Raw genomic sequence first — 18055 nt, forward strand, 5'->3', positions numbered from 1 at the left:
TTTTTTTTTTTTTTGAGTTGACCTCGTTTGGTCACCTTGGCTGGAGTGCAGTGTTGCAATCACGGCTTACTACAACCTCAATCTCCTTCACTCAAGGGATCCTTCTGCCTCAGCCTGCGAAATAGTTAGGACTACAGACATGCACCACCACACTTGGCTAGTTAATTTTTTTTTTTTTTTTTTTTTTTTTTTTTTTTGAGACAGCACCATCTCGGCTCACTGCAAGCTCCGCCTCCTGGGTTCATGCCATTCTCCTGCCTGCACCTTCCCAGTAGCTGGGACTACAGGCACATGACAGCACACCTGGCTAATTTTTTTGTATTTTTATTAGAGACAGGGTTTCACCTTGTTAGCCAGGATGGTCTCGATCTCCTGACCTTGTAATCCTCCTGCCTCGGCCTCCCAAAGTGCTGGGATTACAGGCATGAGCCACCACGCCCAGCCAAAAGATTTTTTTTTTTTATTTAAAAGAGAGAGCATCTTACCGTATTTCCCTGGCTTGTCGTGAACTCCAGGGCTCAAGTGATCCTTCTGCCTCAGCCTCCCAAAATGCTGGAATTACAGGTGTGAGCCACCATGCCCAGTCCAGAAAATATTTTTAAACTTGAGTTCTCACCCGGTGTTAGACAGAAGACTCCCTTTAAAACTTCAGAGTTTTCTGCTTATTTGGGAGAGGAATCAGAAGTTGGCATCCTGCAGTTGTCTGACATCTAGACCTACTTTGATTGACTACATGTTGTTGTATTGAATTAGAATGCCTGAGGTATTTTTGAATGTACTTACAATTTCCGTAACTAATTTCACTCTTCGTTGTCTTAATTCTCTATCCCCTTCACAATCTTGTTTCCTACATGACCTCTGAAAATACATGTTGGTGACCAGTTTTCTAGATTTTAACCTAAATAGTGTATCACTGTTTTGTCAGATGAGGTAACTTCCAGAAACCACTTTTATTTATATGACAGTGAAACTGAAGTCTTAGAAAAAGGGCACAGTTAGCTTTATAGAAAAGGAAATACTATTATATTATTACTTGTTCGCTCATTCCCACTCCTCTGTGTAAGGCATCTCACTTCTCTCTGCACTGTAGGGAACATAGAGTGAAAAGAAAGTTTTGCATGTATTTTAAATTTTTATCTTCATTTCTAAATATGATATACCTTTATAGGTTAATGATATGTCTTAAAATGCCAAAAACATACATATTTTAACCTAAAAACATGAAATTTCAGATTGGAGAGCTGTTTGCAAGCTGTGGTTCCTATTAGTTGCAGTTCAGTTAGTGAAAACAGTATTCTTTACAATTTCATTTTCTACAGCTGTCTTTGGGACATTACTGCAAAATTATTAACTAAGAAGTAAAAAAAAAAAATGACATTGAGTCTAAGTCCTGTTATTCCTGAGTTTACTGGGATTTATTATTGATTTCTTTTTTAACTAAACTGTTTAATAAAATTAGCCATCTTGGTACATTTATTATCCCAGTGTTCAAAAATCCTTCTCAAAAAGAATCATCTTTTTATCTCATTATTTGTAATGTTTAAACCCAAAACAAATGGTTTAAGTTTTGACAATTTTCAGATCCATGGTAGTCATCAGAAATTTTCGGTAAAATAAAATTACTATTTCTGTGTTTTCCAGGTTAAAAGAGTGCATCACTTTAGAAGAAGCTGGGCAGTATTTGAATCTGTTTGATCTTCTCAGCTATCGAGTTTCATGGGAAGTTGCTGGTTTTGAATATTAAGCTGAAAGTTTTCCACTATTACAGAAATTCTGAATTTTGGTAAATCACACTGAAACTTCCTGTATAAGTTGTATTATTCAACTCTAGTTTAATCTTACATTGAAACTGTTCTTCATTAGATGTTTGTTTAGAACCTGGTTCTGTGTTGAATATATTGCAGAAAGTAAAAATAATTGAGACTGAAAGTAAATTAAGATTTATCTGCAAGGATTTTTAAAAAGTTGAAATTTGCATTTTAAGTGTTAAAAAGGAAATACTGATTTTCAAAAAAAAAAGTTTTTAAAACCGAATTTGAAAGACAAGAATTTTGATAGTCTGAATACAAGCATTTCATTTCTGCGAGTACCTGTGAACAGTACAGTATTTACAATATTGAGTTTTGCATTTATGATTTATCTAGAAATTTACCACAAAAGCAAAATTTTTAAAATGGTATTTTTAATTAGTGGCACTCAATATGTAGTTAGCTTTATTGAAGTTTTCTTATCTAAACCTGGTAAAACAGACTCCAAGCAAACAGTCCAATCAGTGAGTCATACATATGTTTATTAAAAATATTTTATCTTTTATCTAGAATCTACACATACGTATCTAATTTGATTGAGATAGTAATTAAGATAACTAAAATTCTGGGCCCAATTTTTTAAAGAATCCAAGACAAACTAAACTTTACTAACAAACTAAACTCTTTCTCAAGGAGTTACCATTCTTTTTTGTAAAAACATTGTTCTTTGAAGTGCTAAACTTAATGACTATGTCTAATTGTGCAAAAACTGGTATTAAAGAATGCTGTAACTTCTTTATGTCACTCAAAGGTTAATCAGAGTATGCGAAAGGAATTGTTTTTATAAAAACATTGGAGTATTAGTTATTTGCTATAGATTTTTATTTTTGTTTTTTAACCTGTTATATTTCCTTTTGTAAAGTAAAATATGTCCAGAAGAGTCGAAATAGGTAGTTTTAATATTTCTAAACCACGAAAGTTGTTTAGTTATATATAACTATAACTGTATATGAAGTTGTTTAGTAAGTATATCTTAAGAACGTGCTAGAATTCTTAACTGAGTAAGTTAACATTGTTTCTAGATTAGCAGGTGTCCTCATTTTACATTGTGACACACAGCTGGAGTCCTAGAGCTCTTTTGCTATACCCACAGTCTTGTTTTCCCCACCTCTTTTACTAGTCTTTTAGGAGGTTTGCTCTTAGAACTGGTGATCTAAAGAATGAAAGTAGCTGTATGAGCAGTTCAAGGGCCAAGCCCTGGAATGGTAGCCATGGGATATAATACCTTTCTAAGGGAAACAATTGTGTCTTTATCATTTTATCTGCCATGGACATGAGTTTAAAGTGGCTTTCTGGCCTTTCAATGGCTTCATCCCTAAAACATGGAGACTAAATTAATGTAGTTACTATGGGCCATATTACTAGTGCCCACTGGGGTCTATTTTTTCTCAAAATTTTCATTCTGAATCTGAAGGAAAGAGTCTTTTAACTTTAGAATTCCCAAGAGGGCTTTATTACACCTGAGAAATTGAAAGCACCATTTGTCCATTAAAAAACTATCTGTAGCTTTTTTAGTGCTTTGACATTCTGACATATATCATTCTGTGATTAAGTCTCCAGATTTCTATAAATGATACCTATATTCTAAAGAGCTAGTTGTAATTATTCCAATATGACCTTAAGGAAAAGTTAGGGAATAAATGTTTGCCTTTGTTGGAGTGAAGTATTTAAAAGAGTAAGATAAAAGTGATAAAGTCCTGAACCTTTCAAAATGGAAAATTAATTATAAACTTAGAAATATGTTTCTGTTACCTATTGCTGATACTGTCTTTGCATAAATGAATAAAAATAAATTTTTTTCTTCAAAAGTGTTTTTTGAAGATTTCTGATGTAATAATCAGAAATGGTGGGGAGTTGGGTGGGAACTGTAACAGGGTTTAGATTTGTGTAACAAGGTTTAGATTCTTAAAATGCAAAAGGGTAAAGTTCAGTTTACTAATCTGGCAGAGTTAGCTTATAAAAGCAAATTTAGGTACAAAGATAAATTTAAGAGGTTCATCAATAGCAGTGTGAAGTAGGAGTGTTGACACATACATCTGACTCTGCTGTCTCATGGCTATTGTCCCCCTCATTTTGGACCCTATGAAACATGCTGTGTTTTTGTACACTTTGGACCTAGTCTCTACATAATTTATTTTGGGGTACCATATTTGCCTAATAAGGCTGAAATGTTTTATATTGCATATACTTCACGTGGATACAATCAAAAAAATCAATACCACCTCTTATAACTCTAGTTTTAGTACTCAGTTCTGTGAGTGAGTCCAGTGGAGAGGAAACTCTCCTCAGACACTCCTGTATTTCATTAGTTCATAAGCTTACTGATTCATAACCATAAATATGACTCCAAAGTGCTGCAGGGTACCAACCAGTGCTTTCTGCATAACCAAAAGTTAAACTGTGAAGTTTAGTGTCCAATAATAGGCTAAAAATTCATAATTCTTTTATGTGAATATGTGTATATATGTATACATATGTGTGTCTGTATATGCATGTATCTATGGTTACATATGTAATAACCATTATCCAGAATATTTGATTCTAGCTGATCAAGCTGAATAAGTTTATAGTAATTTCAGACCCCAAAACCAGACTACATATGGGTTAAGATAGTTGCTTTACACCAGTTTTGTTATCTCAAGCATGTTTGTATAGTTTAGTATTAAATTATTAACACAAAATCAAGTCTTTGGAATTGAAAAATACAATTCAGCACTTTTTCGTAAAAAGTTCAAGTTACAGCAAAATCAAGCAACTCTAAAAAGGTTGGTCACCTCTGTAAGTGTATTCTACATGTTGGTTTTTTCTTTTTCTAAAATCAGATTACCTTTAATTCAAAATAACTTCAAAATTGATAGTAACTGTCTTGCAAGGAAGTCATTGACTTTTAAAAATAAATACTCCACAGCACTTCCCTCTCATGATAAAGCACCTCTAGCCCCTCTTCACTAAAATTTTCTTGGCCTTAAACATAAACTAATAAAAATGGGTTGCCACATTGCTTAATCACCTTGCCTGCATTCATTACTGTCAATTGAGGGTAATTAGGGAACAGGAATGATAAGACAGCATGCCACTCTGCTTTCACAAAGATGGCAATAGAGAAGGTGGAGAAACATATGGGAGAGAAAAGGAGCAGTATTTTCCATTGACCAAGTCTTGCAAATGGGGCCAGCTGTTGAGTATGATCATTTGGAATTCCTAGATGAGGATTGTTACTGGATATATTTTGGTAACTGTAATATATCACTTCCCAGCGTTATTTGTAGTATGTCTCTGTATGTAACTGATGGTTGTGAGCAATTCCTCACCACTTATCAAAGACAGAATTTTCCATCTGTAAACAGTACATTTTGTAGTAGAAAACAATAGACATAAGTTCAAACCATAAATGGGTGTTTTTGAATGTTCGTGAAATATTCAATCTGCATAGCAAAGAAATGATAGGTAATTCTACATTGCGTTTAGAGTTAAAAACATCTGTCCAATATGGCTGTAGCTGTGGGCCAGTCCCAAAAAAATGAAAAAAAAAAAATTGTCTCTTGATACAGAAATTGAAACTTAACAGTGTACAATTAAATTCTATGGTAGCTTATATTTTACATTTTAACTGGTCTGAAACAAAATTATCTAGTTAAGTCTGTAGTTCATTTTTCCAAGACAAGGCTTTGTATCTTATGTACACCTTCATTAAGGCCGCATGCCAGAAATGTGCATTTTTCCACATGTAAAACTTCCAGATACCAGTTCACTAAGTATTTAACAATAGAACAAATGCTTGCATGACTGGGATATTCAGGTCATACACAGTCTTTATAAATGTGAAGCGATAGTAACATTTTAAGCACTTCGGAAAGTTGGAGGTTTTATAATCCTTAATTAGCTCTTTTTATGGAAAAATGTAGCAAAATTACACTAAGGTTCTAATTATATCTATTGTATTTACCCAAAATAAAATGGATAGAGACACCTTCTCTTCTGGCTCAATCTTAGATGAAACTCTACTGTAGAATAAAGGCAGTTGATACTGATACAACCAGTCCAGCTGTTTAAATGGACATGTTTCCTCTCCCCTTTTACATTTGTTTAAAATTTTTTATGTGACTCTTCCCGCCTCCACACCCTCCATAAGTCTGACTGGGCCAATAAGAATGGAGAGAGGTAATTTAAAAGGCAGAGGACATTTTCTCTTTGTTTTTGGTCTCTCCATGCTGATCCACTACGTAGTGTTGGAGCAGCATCACTGTGTGAGTAAAATCTGAACAGTGTTTAAGCAGTAAACCTGCTATATGAGAAAAGCTTGACCTTGCATTTTTTTTTTTCCTGGACGTAACTTGGTTGCTGCTCATCATTCTAGTTGGTGATGTGTCTTCTTTCTTTGACAAACCCATATGCTCACCATCCAATGTTGTGTCCATGATTATATCAGCACAGTATTTCATAGGGCAGGTTTCCTCGATACCAATTTTACAGGGAAATTAAGCAGCATCAGAACTATCATCAGGGGTGTTTTTCAGAGAGGTCAAATTCTGGGCCCCATTCTCAGATGCTCCTATTTTAATGCTCTGTATGGGCCCAGTAATCTGCATTTTTAACATGTGCCCCACGTGATTCTGACCACTGTAACACATACTTTGAGAAATATGGCCTCAATTGGGGAGCTCTCATATCATCTCAAGCTACCCCTGAATTTAGGATAGAAACAGCCCTGTCAGGTCCATTATGACTTTCGTAAAGGATTTCATTGGCTTAATTTATCGAATTCATCTTTCCCTGCCTAGCTTGTGCCTGGAAATGCAAGCTGTCCACAAGCAAGAGTGACTCATGAATGGGCTAAACCAGATTGAATAAAAAGGCTGAAAACCAAGACTTGTGGCCAGAAATCAGTGACAGGAGGGAGTGACTACAGAGGCAAAGCTGGATTCCAAGGCCAAGAGCAGGGAAGCCAAGGGTGAGAGACTAGGCTCGAGTGGGAGGGGTGGAGTGGATATCATGGGATTAGACACTCCTTGCCTCCTGGAGTGAAGAACTGTGCCTTTAACCCATTTGACAGATTTTACAAACAGTATTACCAATGGTTTTTAGAAAAGTATGGCCTGTCATTGCTCCTTTTCCTGCTGTGGAATTAACTAATACCTCTTACATCTTTAATCGAGAATGATAACAAATCAGTATCAAAAAATATGTTGAGATCCAGTTCCAGAGACAGCCTTAGCATCTGATATCCGTATTCTTTTTGTATATATGTGTGTTTTAAAAATTATAAAAGTATTTATGTAAAGAATAATACCCAAGTTAACTTGAGAAATAGAACATTTAATTAATTAAAACAAGGTGCCCTCCCTGATCACACCTTCTTCCTCCCCAAGAAGAAGAAACCACTAAATTGAATTTTGGTTTAATCATCTGCTGAATAAAGTGTTTCTTTTCACATGATTTTGAACTTTAAAGGAACATATACTGAAACTTTTTTTTTTTTTTTTAAATGAAGTCTCGCTGTGTCACCCAGGCTGGAGTGCAGTGACGTGATCTCAGCTCACTGCGAGCTCCACCTCCCAGGTTCATGCCATTCTCCTGCCTCAGCCTCCCAAGTAGCTGGGACTACAGGCTTATGCCACCATGCCTGAATAATTTTTGTATTTTTAGTAGGGATAGGGTTTCACGAATGTTAGCCAAGATGGTCTCGATCTCCTGACCTTGTGATCCACCCTCCTTGGTCTCCCAAAGTGCTGAGATTACAGGCATGAGCCACCACGCCGGGCCAACTTTTTTTTTTTTCTTTTTGGCACATTGTTAGACTCATGCGTGCTGACTGGGAGATTGTATTTATTTTCACTGCTTTTTAGTTGAGATTGTATTTATTTTCACTGCTTTTTAGTTGTATCAGTTGAAAATTTTATGGTTTATTATTTCCCTTGCTTGGAGGGACAGTTGGATTTTCTGTTTCATTTTAAAATTTTAAATGTTTAAATTGTATTGATTGGTTGATTGCTGTTACAAACCATGCTGCTACAAACATTCTTAAATGCCTCTGATCACTTAGATACTATAATGTCATAAAAAACAGTGAACTTTACATCCTAGCCCCAAATACTTCCTGAGTAAGCTTGGACAAGTTTCTCACTGACCCTCTGTTTCCTCCTTTGTAAAACAACAGTACTAATATCTACTGTATAATGTTACTGTGAGATTAAATTAGGCAACACATCAATGCGGTTAGCTTCCTATCCACCAGTCTACCCCCCTGCCTTCCTCTGAAACCCACCTAAATTTTATCTAGCCTTTACATTTCAGTAACTAGAACTTCACAAGTGGTCTGTGTACAGAGCAGCCATAGTTTGGTGAATGACTGTATCCTGAAATGTAGTCTTTTGTGTATGTTCTTTGGTAATAGGAAGTAGCTCATTATGCTAGGCTCTTTGGGATATGTTCTAGAATGATTCCCTTTTTCCAAGAGGACCTTGAATGAGTAGAACACTAATAAATGAGTGAATAATTGTACATAGTCCAGCATTCCCTGAGTATAATTTCTATTTTTCCTTCATGAAATGCTGGAGGTGGCAGGGAGGATTTCATATCCCATTCTTACTACATTAGCCTACTCTGATATTTGCATAGGATTTTAGGGTTTTCAGAGCTACTTCATATTCATGATTTTTTTTTAATTATACTTTTAAGTTCTAGGGTACATGTGCACAACATGCAGGTTTGTTACATGCGTATACATGTGCTATGTTGGTGTGCTGCACCCATTAACTTGTCATTTACATTAGGTATATCTCCTAATGATATCTTTCTCCACTGCCCCCACCTCAAAATAGGCCCTGGTGTGTGATGTTCCCCTTCCTATGTCCAAGTGATCTCATTTTTTAATTCCCACCTATTAGTGCAGTGTTTGGTTTTTTTGTCATTGCAATAGTTTGCTCAGAATGATGGTTTCCAGCTTCATCCATGTTCCTACAAAAGACATGAACTCATCCTTTTTTATGGCTGCATAGTATTCCATGGTGTATATGTGCCACATGTTATTAATCCAGTCTATCACTGATGGACATTTGGGTTGGTTCCAAGTCTTTGCCATTGTGAATAGGGCCGTAATAAACATACATGTGCATGTGTCTTTATAGCAGCATGATTTATAATCCTTTGGGTGTATACTCAGTAATGGGATGGCTGGGTCAAATGGTATTTCTAGTTCTAGATCCTTGAGGAATTGCCACACTTTTTTCCACAATGGTTGAGCTAGTTTCCAGTCCCAACAACAGTGTAAAAGTGCTCCTATTTCTCCACATCCTCTCCGGCACCTGTTGTTTCCTGACTTTTTAATGATGGCCACTCTAACTGGTGTGAGATGGTATCTCATTGTGGTTTTGATTTGCATTTCTCTGATGGCCACTGATAATGAACATTTTTTCATGTGTCTGTTGGCTGCATAAATGTCTTCTTTTGAGAAGTGTCTGCTCATATACTTTGCCCACTTATTGATGAGGTTGTTTTTATCTTGTAAATTTGTTTGAGTTCTGTGTAGATTCTGGATATTACCCGTTTGTCAGATGAGTAGATTGCAAAAATTTTCTCTCATTCTGGAGGTTGCCTGTTCACTCTGATGGTAGTTTCTTTTGCTCTGCAGAAGCTCTTTGTTTTAATTAGATTCCATTTGTCAATTTTGGCTTTTGTTGCCATTGCTTTTGGTGCCATTGTTATGAAGTCCTTGCCCATTCCTATGTCCTAACTGGTATTGCTTAGGTTTTCTTTGAGGGTTTTCATTCATCTTGAATTGTTTTCTGTATAAGGTGTAAGGAAAGGATTCAGTTTCAGCTTCCTACGTATGGCTAGCCAGTTTTCCCTCCACCATTTATTAAATAAAGAAATCTTTCCCCATTTCTTATTTTTGTCAGGTTTGTCAAAGATCAGATGATTGGACATGTGTGGAATTATTTCTGAGGGCTCTGTTCTCTATGTATTGGTACCGGTACCATGCTGTTTTGCTTTCTGTAGCCTTTTAGTATAGTTTGAAGTCAATTAGCGTGATGCCTCCAGGTTTGTTCTTTTGGCTTAGGATTGACTTGGCAATTTGGGCTCTTTTTTGGTTCCATATGAACTTTATTTTTTTTCCAATTCTGTAAAGAAAGTCATTGGTAGCTTGATGGGGGTGGCATTGAATCTGTAAATTACCTTGGGCAGTATGGCCATTTTCACGATATTGATTCTTCCTATCCATGAGCATGGAATGTTCTTCCATTTGTTTGTGTCCTCTTTTATTTCATTGAGCAGTGGTTTGTAGGTTCTCCTTGAAGAGGTACTTTACATCCCTTGTTAAGATGATTCCTAGGTATTTTATTCTCTTTGAAGCACTTGCGAATGGGAGTTCACTCATGATTTGGCTCTCTCTCTTTGTCTGTTATTGGTGTATAAGAATGCTTGTTATTTTTTGCACATTGATTTTGTATCCTGAGACTTTGCTGAAGTTGCTTATCAGCTTAAGGAGATTTTGGGCTGAGATGATGGAATTTTCTAGATATACAATCATGTCATCTGCAAACAGGGACAGTTTGACTTCCTCTTTTCCTAATTGAATACCCTTTATTTCTTTCTCCTGCCTGATTGCCTGGCCAGAACTTCCAACAGTATGTTGAATAGCAGTGGTGAGAGAGGGCATTCCTGTCTTGTGCTACTTTTCAAAGGGAATGCTTCCAGTTTTTGCCCATTCAGTATGATATTGGCTATGGGTTTGTCATATATATGATTGCATTTGGTCTTCATCAGCTCCTTTGAAGGTACTAGGCTTGTCTAGGTTTAGGTGTAATTTTCTTAACTTTATACACCCTGAGATTCAGATAAATGAGAAACAGACTTTACATCTGGGCCATTGCTCTTTATACTGTCTCATAGATAGCAGACTCTACAAATCAAAGTACAGAAATTTTTTTACTGATACATAGTAATTATACATATTTATGGGATGCATGTGACAATTTGATACTTCCATACAATGTGTGGCGATCAAAACAGAGTAATTGGGATATCCATCACCTCAAACATTTATCATTGTTTGTGTGGGGAGCATTCCTAATTTTCTACCTATTTGGAACTGCACAATACATTATTGTTAATTATTGTCACCCTACTGTGCCATAAAACACTAGAACTTACTCCTTCTAACTATATTTTTGTATCCAGTAAACAGCCTCCCTTTATCCCCAGCCCCAGCCCCAACACTCACTCTCCATAGCCTCAGTTAATTACCGTTCTACTCTTTACCTCCATGAGATAAATTATTTTGGCTCTCACATATGAGTGAGAATAAAAGCATTTGCCTTTTGTGCCTGGTTCATTTCCTTTAACATAACATCCTTGGTTCCATCCATGTTTTTGCAAATGACAGGATGCCGTCCTTTTTAATAGCTCAGTAGTACTCCATTGTGTAGATGTATCACATTTTCTTTATCCAATCATCTGTTAAAGGATACTTAGGTTGGTTCCAAATCTTGGATATTGTGAATAGTACATGAGAGTGCAGAGATCACTCCAATATGCCGTGCTGTTTTGGTTACTGTTGCTTTGCAGTTTGAAATTCACTAGTGTGATGCCTTCAGCTTTATTCTTTTTGCTCAGGATTGCTTTCACTACTTGGGAGTCTTTAGTGGTTTCATAGAATTTTAGGATTTTTTTTTCCTAATTTCTATGAAGATGTCTTTGGCATTTCATGGGGACTGCAAGAAATCTGTAGATAACTTTTGGCAGAATGGTAATTTTAACAATATTAGTTCTTCCTATCCATGAACATGGGGTGTCTTTCTACTTCTTTGTGTCCTATTTATTTCATAAGTTTTTAAATAATTTTCCTTCTGGAGGTCTTTTACTTCATTAATTAAAATTATTCCTGGATACTTTGTTTTAGTTTTTGTACCTATTATAAATGGGATTGCTTTCTTGATTATTTTTTCCTGCTGGCTTGTTGTTGGTACACAGAAATTCTACTGGTTTTCATATATTAATTGTGTGTACTGCAAATTTACTGCATTCATTTCACTTCTAAAAGTTTTTTGGTGGTGATTTTAGGGTTTTATATACATGTATGATAATGTCGTCTACAAACAGGGTCAATTTGAATTCTTCCTTTCCAATATGGATGCTCTTTACTTTTTTATCTTGCCCAATTGTGACTAGGGCTTTGGGTACTATGCTGAATAAAAGTTGTGAAAGTGTGGGTATCATTGTCTATTCCAGATCTTAGAGGAAAAGTTTTGAAACTTTCCCTGTTCAGTATAATGTTGGCTGTGGGTTTGTTATATATGGCCTTTATTGTGTTCAGATGTGTTCCTTTTACATCTGACTTATGGAGAGTTTTTATCATGAAACCCTATTGCATTTTATCGAATGTTTTTTCTGTATGTATTGAAATGATCAAATAGTTTTTGTTCTTCACTCTGTCAATGTGATGCATTGTATTTAAGTTGGTTTGCTTTGTTGAACCATCCTGTCATTTTGTTAATTATTTTCTGGTTGTTTTGTATAACCTTTGTTGATTTATTCTGTCTTAATGTTTCTCGTTGCCATTTAGTATTTTCTTATAGTGATGAAGTTTGATTCTTTTTCCTTTCTCCATTGTATATCTGCTCTACCAAGATGAATCCCTTGCATCCCTGGGATAACTCCCACTTGGTCATGGGGAATGATCTTTTTAATGTGCTGTTGGTTTTAGCTTGTTCATATTTGGTTGAGGTTTTTTGTGTTTATGTTCATCAGAGATACTGTTGTTTAGTTTTCTTTCTTTGTTGTGTCCTTGTCTGGATTTGTTATCAGAGTAATGCTGACCTCAAAGAATGAACTTTGTAGAATTCTCACTTCTTCAATTTTCTGAAAGAGTGTGAGAATAATTGCTATTATTTATTTAAACCTGGGGTATAATTCAGCATTGAAGCCCACAGTTCCTCAGTTCTTTGATGGGCGGCTTTTTATTGCAGATTCAGTCTTGTTACTGATAATTGGTCTGTTCAGTTGTCTGTTTCTTATTGGTTCAATCTTTATGTGTTCAGGGATTTATCTGTTTCTTTCTGCTAGGTTTTCCAATTTTTTGGTGTATGGTTGTTCAGAATAATAGCTTATGATCCTTTATCTTTCTGTAGTAGGAGTTATGTCTCCTATTTCATTTCTGATTTTATTTATTTGGACCATTTTCTCTTTTATTCTTGGTTTTTGTAGCTAACCGTCTGCCAATTTTGTTTATCTTTTCACAAAACCAACATTATCTTTTGTTGATCTTTTGTATTTTTGTCATATCTATTTTATTTCTGCTCTGATCTTTATTATTTTTTTCTTCTACTAATTTTGGTCCTGGTTTGCTCTTACTTTTCTAGTTCCTTGAGATGCATCGTTAGGTTTTCAATTTTCTTTTCACTTTTCAGATAGAAGTATTTATAAGTTTCCTTCTTAATATGGCTTTTGTTGTATCTCATGGGTTTTCAAATGTTGCTGTTTTCATTTGTTTCCAGATATTTTTGAATTCTTAATTTTTTCATTGATCTACTTTTCATTAAGGAGCGTGTTGTTTAATTTCCATGTATTTGTGTAATTTCAAAAGTTACTCTTGTTACTGATTTCTGGTTTTATTCCACTGTGGTAGGAGAAGATGCTTATGACGATTTCAGTTCATTTAAATTTGTTGAAACTTATTTTGTGGATGAACATGTGGTCTCTTCTCAAGAACGTTCCATGTACTGAATGTACTGATGAAAAGAATGCGTATTCTGCAGGTGTTGGATGAAACGTTCCAGAAATATCTTTTAGGTCTGTGTGGTCTCAGATTCATTTCCTATTTAATGTTTCTTTATTAATTTCTGTGTATATATCTGTCCAAGGCAGAGAAAGAGTGTTGAAGTCCCCAACTATTACTATATTGAAGTCTCTCTCTGCCTTTAGATTTAATAACATTTGGTTTCTATGTATCTGGGTGCTCTGATGTTGGGTGAATATATATTCACAATTGTTATATCCTCTGGCTCAATTGGAACCTTTGTCATTACTTAATGATGTTTTTGGTCTCTTTTCACAGTTTTTGACTTTAAGTTTGTTTCATTTGATATGTATAGCTACTCCAACTCACTTTTGGTTTTTGTTCACAAGGAATATCGTTTTCTATTCCTTCACTTCCAGTCTATATAATCACACAAGTATCCTTACAGGTGAAGTCAGTTACTTGTAGGCAGCATACAGTTGGGTCATTTTTGTTTTTTTTCAATCCATTCTGCTAGCCTAAGTCTTTTATGTGAGGAATTTAATCGTTTAAATTCAAGGTATTATTGATAGAGGTGAGGACTTACTCCTGTCATTTTGTTAATTATTTTCTGGTTGTATTGTATATCCTTTGTTCATTTATTTCTGTCTTCTTGTTTATCATTGCAGTGTGGTAGTTTTCTATGGTGGTAAGTTTTGATTATTTTTCCTTTCTTTGTATATCTGCTCTACCAGTGATCTTTATACTTGTGTGTGTCTTTATAGTAGTGATTATCATCTTTTTACTTCCAGATATAGGACTTCCTTGAGCATTTCTTGTAAGGCCAGTCTAGTAGTGATGAATCTCCTCAGTTTTTGCTTGCCTTAGAAAGACTTGATTTCTGCCTCATTTATGAAAGATTGCTTTGCTGGGAATAGTATTCTTGACTGATTTTTTTTTTTTAATACTTTGAATTATATCATCTCATTTTCTCCTGGCCTGTAAGATTTCTGAAGAGAAATCCACTGCGAGTCTAATGGAGACTCCCTTATATGTGACTTATGCTTTTATCTTGCTTTTGTACAGGGAGACATTCATGTGCATCTGAGTTTTAATGTGCCAGTTGAGAAGGGTATAGTGACTGCGTTTCAAGACAGGTGCAGTGGTGTGACCTCATGTAGCTTCTTTGGCTGCATTCAATGTCAGCAGTAGCTGTGGGTACCTCAGTTGCCTAGGCCATAAAAGTTTGTGGTAGTCTTGGTGGCATAGGTTGTTAATATCCTCTGTGTCAAAGGTATTGGGGGGTTTCTTCATTCTCATTTTCCACACATTGGGGAGATTTAGGCTAGAGTATCCCTTTACGAGACAGATCTGACATGGCCTGTAAGTAGCTATAGCTGGGTTCCAGGTTTAGGTGCTCTGAATGGTGCTAGCATCCTAGGCTGAAGGTCTCATGAACTTTTTGCGGCACTTGGGTCTTGGGGTGTTTATTTGTTCTCTGTGGTGAGGCTGAATGCAAGTTGCCCAAAGAGCCAGGATCTGCGACTCTGAGGTCCTCTCTAGAAGCTTGGGTCCAAGGATTTGGGTTGTAGCTGTGATTCTATCCCTAGTAGTCAGGGAATAGCACTGGACCAGCTCTGGGGAAGAAGTGTTGCTCTGGATGTTTGGGCCTAGGTAGCAGGGTAGTGCTGCAATTCACTAACCCAAGCCAATAGGGATCAATGGCAACGTTGAGCAGGTTGGGGCTGTGGAGGCAGCTCCTCCTCCTCCTCTAGACATTGTGATGGTGGAGTCAGCAGTATTCAGACTCTCTGAGGCCAGGTGTAGCAGTAGCAAGTACCCTGAATAGTGGAGCACAGCTGTCCTTTGGGCCCTGTTAGGCAGAAAATAGCACCATGGTGATTTTACTTCCCAGAAAGAGGGGTGTCTCAGAGCTCAAGCTCTAAGTGTCTAGTCCAGCTCTCCAGGTACTTAGGAAAGTAGAGTTGTTTGGCCTGTAAGCCACATTGTCTCATTTCATCCACTGTTTTGTTTCTCTGGGATGCAGGGTACTACAGCAGTTTAGCCATGAGATATACAGCTGCTCAGCTTGGCCAGGGCACTGATTCCCCACTTGGCCCAGACACCATTTTCTGGGATACAGGGCACTGCTAAAACTTAGGCACAGGGAGGCATGACTGCTCAAAGTATCTAAGGTATTGTTTTCTAGGAGGCAGAGTACTGTTTCATATCTGGCCTGAGGGGTCAGGGAAAGAGTAGGTGGATCAGCTCCACTTGGCCCCACTAGGAAGGGTGTAACAGCTGCTTACAGCTCACCTTGGGGATGTTCAGTCACTAGTCTGGGGTTGTTTTGGTGGCAGTTTAGCCTCAGGGATGAAGGGGACCTGTGCCTACTTGCACCCTGTGCAAGCCATAGGTCTAGCTGCAAGATGGTGTAGCACAGTAACCATATGGGCCACAGAGGGGAAAGTAGTGTTAACTGCTTCTCTGGAGAGCACACAGCTTTGTGGGCTCTAGACAGTTCCTTCAACTGGGCTTAGATACTGCCTGTGATGACTACAGGGCACCTTTGCCATAGTGAGGTCTATGCGTGTCCAAGGTGGTATTGGGGGTTGCTGGGGTTCACTTGCTTACTTCCTCACTGTGTGGAGAAATTCCTCTTTGTTCCCAGCTTATCTCAATTTGGGGAGGGAGTGGTGAAGGCCTGACATTTCCTCCGTTCTCTTTGTGGCTATTCTGTTTCTGTGCTTATCAGGTTCCTGCTCTTCTCTGATTTTGTCTGGAACTCTCCTTCAGTTATTCTTATTAAAAAGTAGGGTCTTTTTTAGTCATTCTTGTTTCTGATGGAAACAAGCACTAGGGGCTTCTAGTCAGCCTTGCTCTTAATTAATCAAAGAGATAGAAGTATTTTTACTGAGCTTTATAAAAGCTATAACTAGGACTATAATATGAAATTTGAGGACAACTTAAAATTTGAGGGAGAAAAAAATTCACTTAGAATAGGTTGAGCTAAAATTTACCATATGTCAGGCTCTCTACAAAATTTTGTTAAGTAACTCACCTCATTTAATCCTTACAACATCCTAGTGAAGTTAGATATTGTTTTTATTTTTTATGTATGAGAACACAAATACTTATAAAATACCTTACCTAATGTCACAGAGCTAATTAGCTACAAAGTCAGGCATCTGACTGCAGAGCCCCCCAGTTTAACTACCACCCTAAATTCTTCTGTCACTTAAACTTCAATCCCATCTTACTCCATGCTGTTTTCTTAGAATGCAGTGGTTTACACAGAACAGATGTGATATGTTTAGAATATGGAGAACCTTTTTAAAAAATAATATGTTGAGGTGAAATTAAAATAATAAAATTAACCATTTTAAAGTAGTACTAAGTACATGCATAATGTCATACAAACAGGACCTTTATCTAGTTCTAAAATGTTTTCATCATGCCAAAGTAAAAATACTGTTAAGTAATTTTTCCCCATCCCACTACACCTGAAATCCCTGGAAACGACCAATGTGCTCCCTTACGTTTTCTGGATATTTCATATAAATGGAATCATACAGTATGTGACCTTTTGTCTGCTTTCACTTAGTATATTTTGTTCACTTAGCATACATTGTAGCATGTATCAAACACTTCATTCCTTTTTATGGTTGAATAATATTCCATTCTATGAATATACCACATTATGTTTATCCATTCTCCCTGCTGGAAATTTAGACTGTTTCCACCTTTGGTTATTATAAATAGTGTTGCTATAAACATGTGTGCATGTATACTTATTTGAGTCCCTATTTTCTTTTTTTAATACTTTTATTTTAGTTTTGGGTGCACATGTGAAGGTATGTTGCATAGATAAGCTCATGTCATGGGGTGTTTGTTGTACAGATTATTGCATCAGCCTGGAATTAAGCTCAATACCCAACAGTTACCTTTTCTGCTCCTCTCTCTTCTCTCAAGGTCTCCCCAGTGCCTATTGTTTCCTTCTTCGTATTCAAAAGTTCTCATCACTGATGGACATTTGGGTTGATTCCAAGTCTTTGCTATTGTGAATAGTGCCGCAATAAACATACGTGTGCATGTGTCTTTATAGCAGCATGATTTATAATCCTTTGGGTATGTACCCAGTAATGGGATGGCTGGGTCATATGGTACATCTAGTTCTAGATCCTTGAGGAATCGCCATACTGTTTTCCATAATGGTTGAACTACTTTACAATCCCACCATGGAATACTATGCAGCCATAAAAAAGGATGAGTTTGTGTCCTTTGTAGGGACATGGATGCAGCTGGAAACCATCATTCTTAGCAAACTATCACAAGAACAGAAAACCAAACACCGCATGTTCTCACTCATAGGTGGGAACTGAACAATGAGATCACTTGGACTCGGGAAGGGGGACATCACACACCGGGGCCTATCATGGGGAGGGGGGAGGGGGGAAGGATTGCATTGGGAGTTATACCTGATGCAAATGACGAGTTGATGGGTGCTGACGAGTTGATGGGTGCAGCACAG

General features: G+C 36.8%; 1 protein-coding gene across 4 annotated transcripts in view; it reads left to right on the forward strand.

The window, feature by feature from the left end:
• Nucleotides 1–3616, forward strand: part of LOC139360914 (deleted in azoospermia protein 4-like) — a 60223-nt gene extending 56607 nt beyond the window's left edge. For all 4 annotated transcript variants that reach the window (XM_071089384.1, XM_071089386.1, XM_071089385.1 and 1 more), the window contains one exon: nucleotides 1642–3616. The gene's annotated coding sequence lies outside the window, so the exon portion shown is untranslated. The remainder of the gene's footprint in view (nucleotides 1–1641) is intronic.
• The last annotated feature ends 14439 nt before the right edge of the window (nucleotides 3617–18055 follow it).

This window comes from Macaca nemestrina, chromosome Y (genome assembly GCF_043159975.1).
Source record: "Macaca nemestrina isolate mMacNem1 chromosome Y, mMacNem.hap1, whole genome shotgun sequence".
In the NCBI taxonomy this organism is placed as follows: Eukaryota; Metazoa; Chordata; class Mammalia; order Primates; family Cercopithecidae; genus Macaca; species Macaca nemestrina.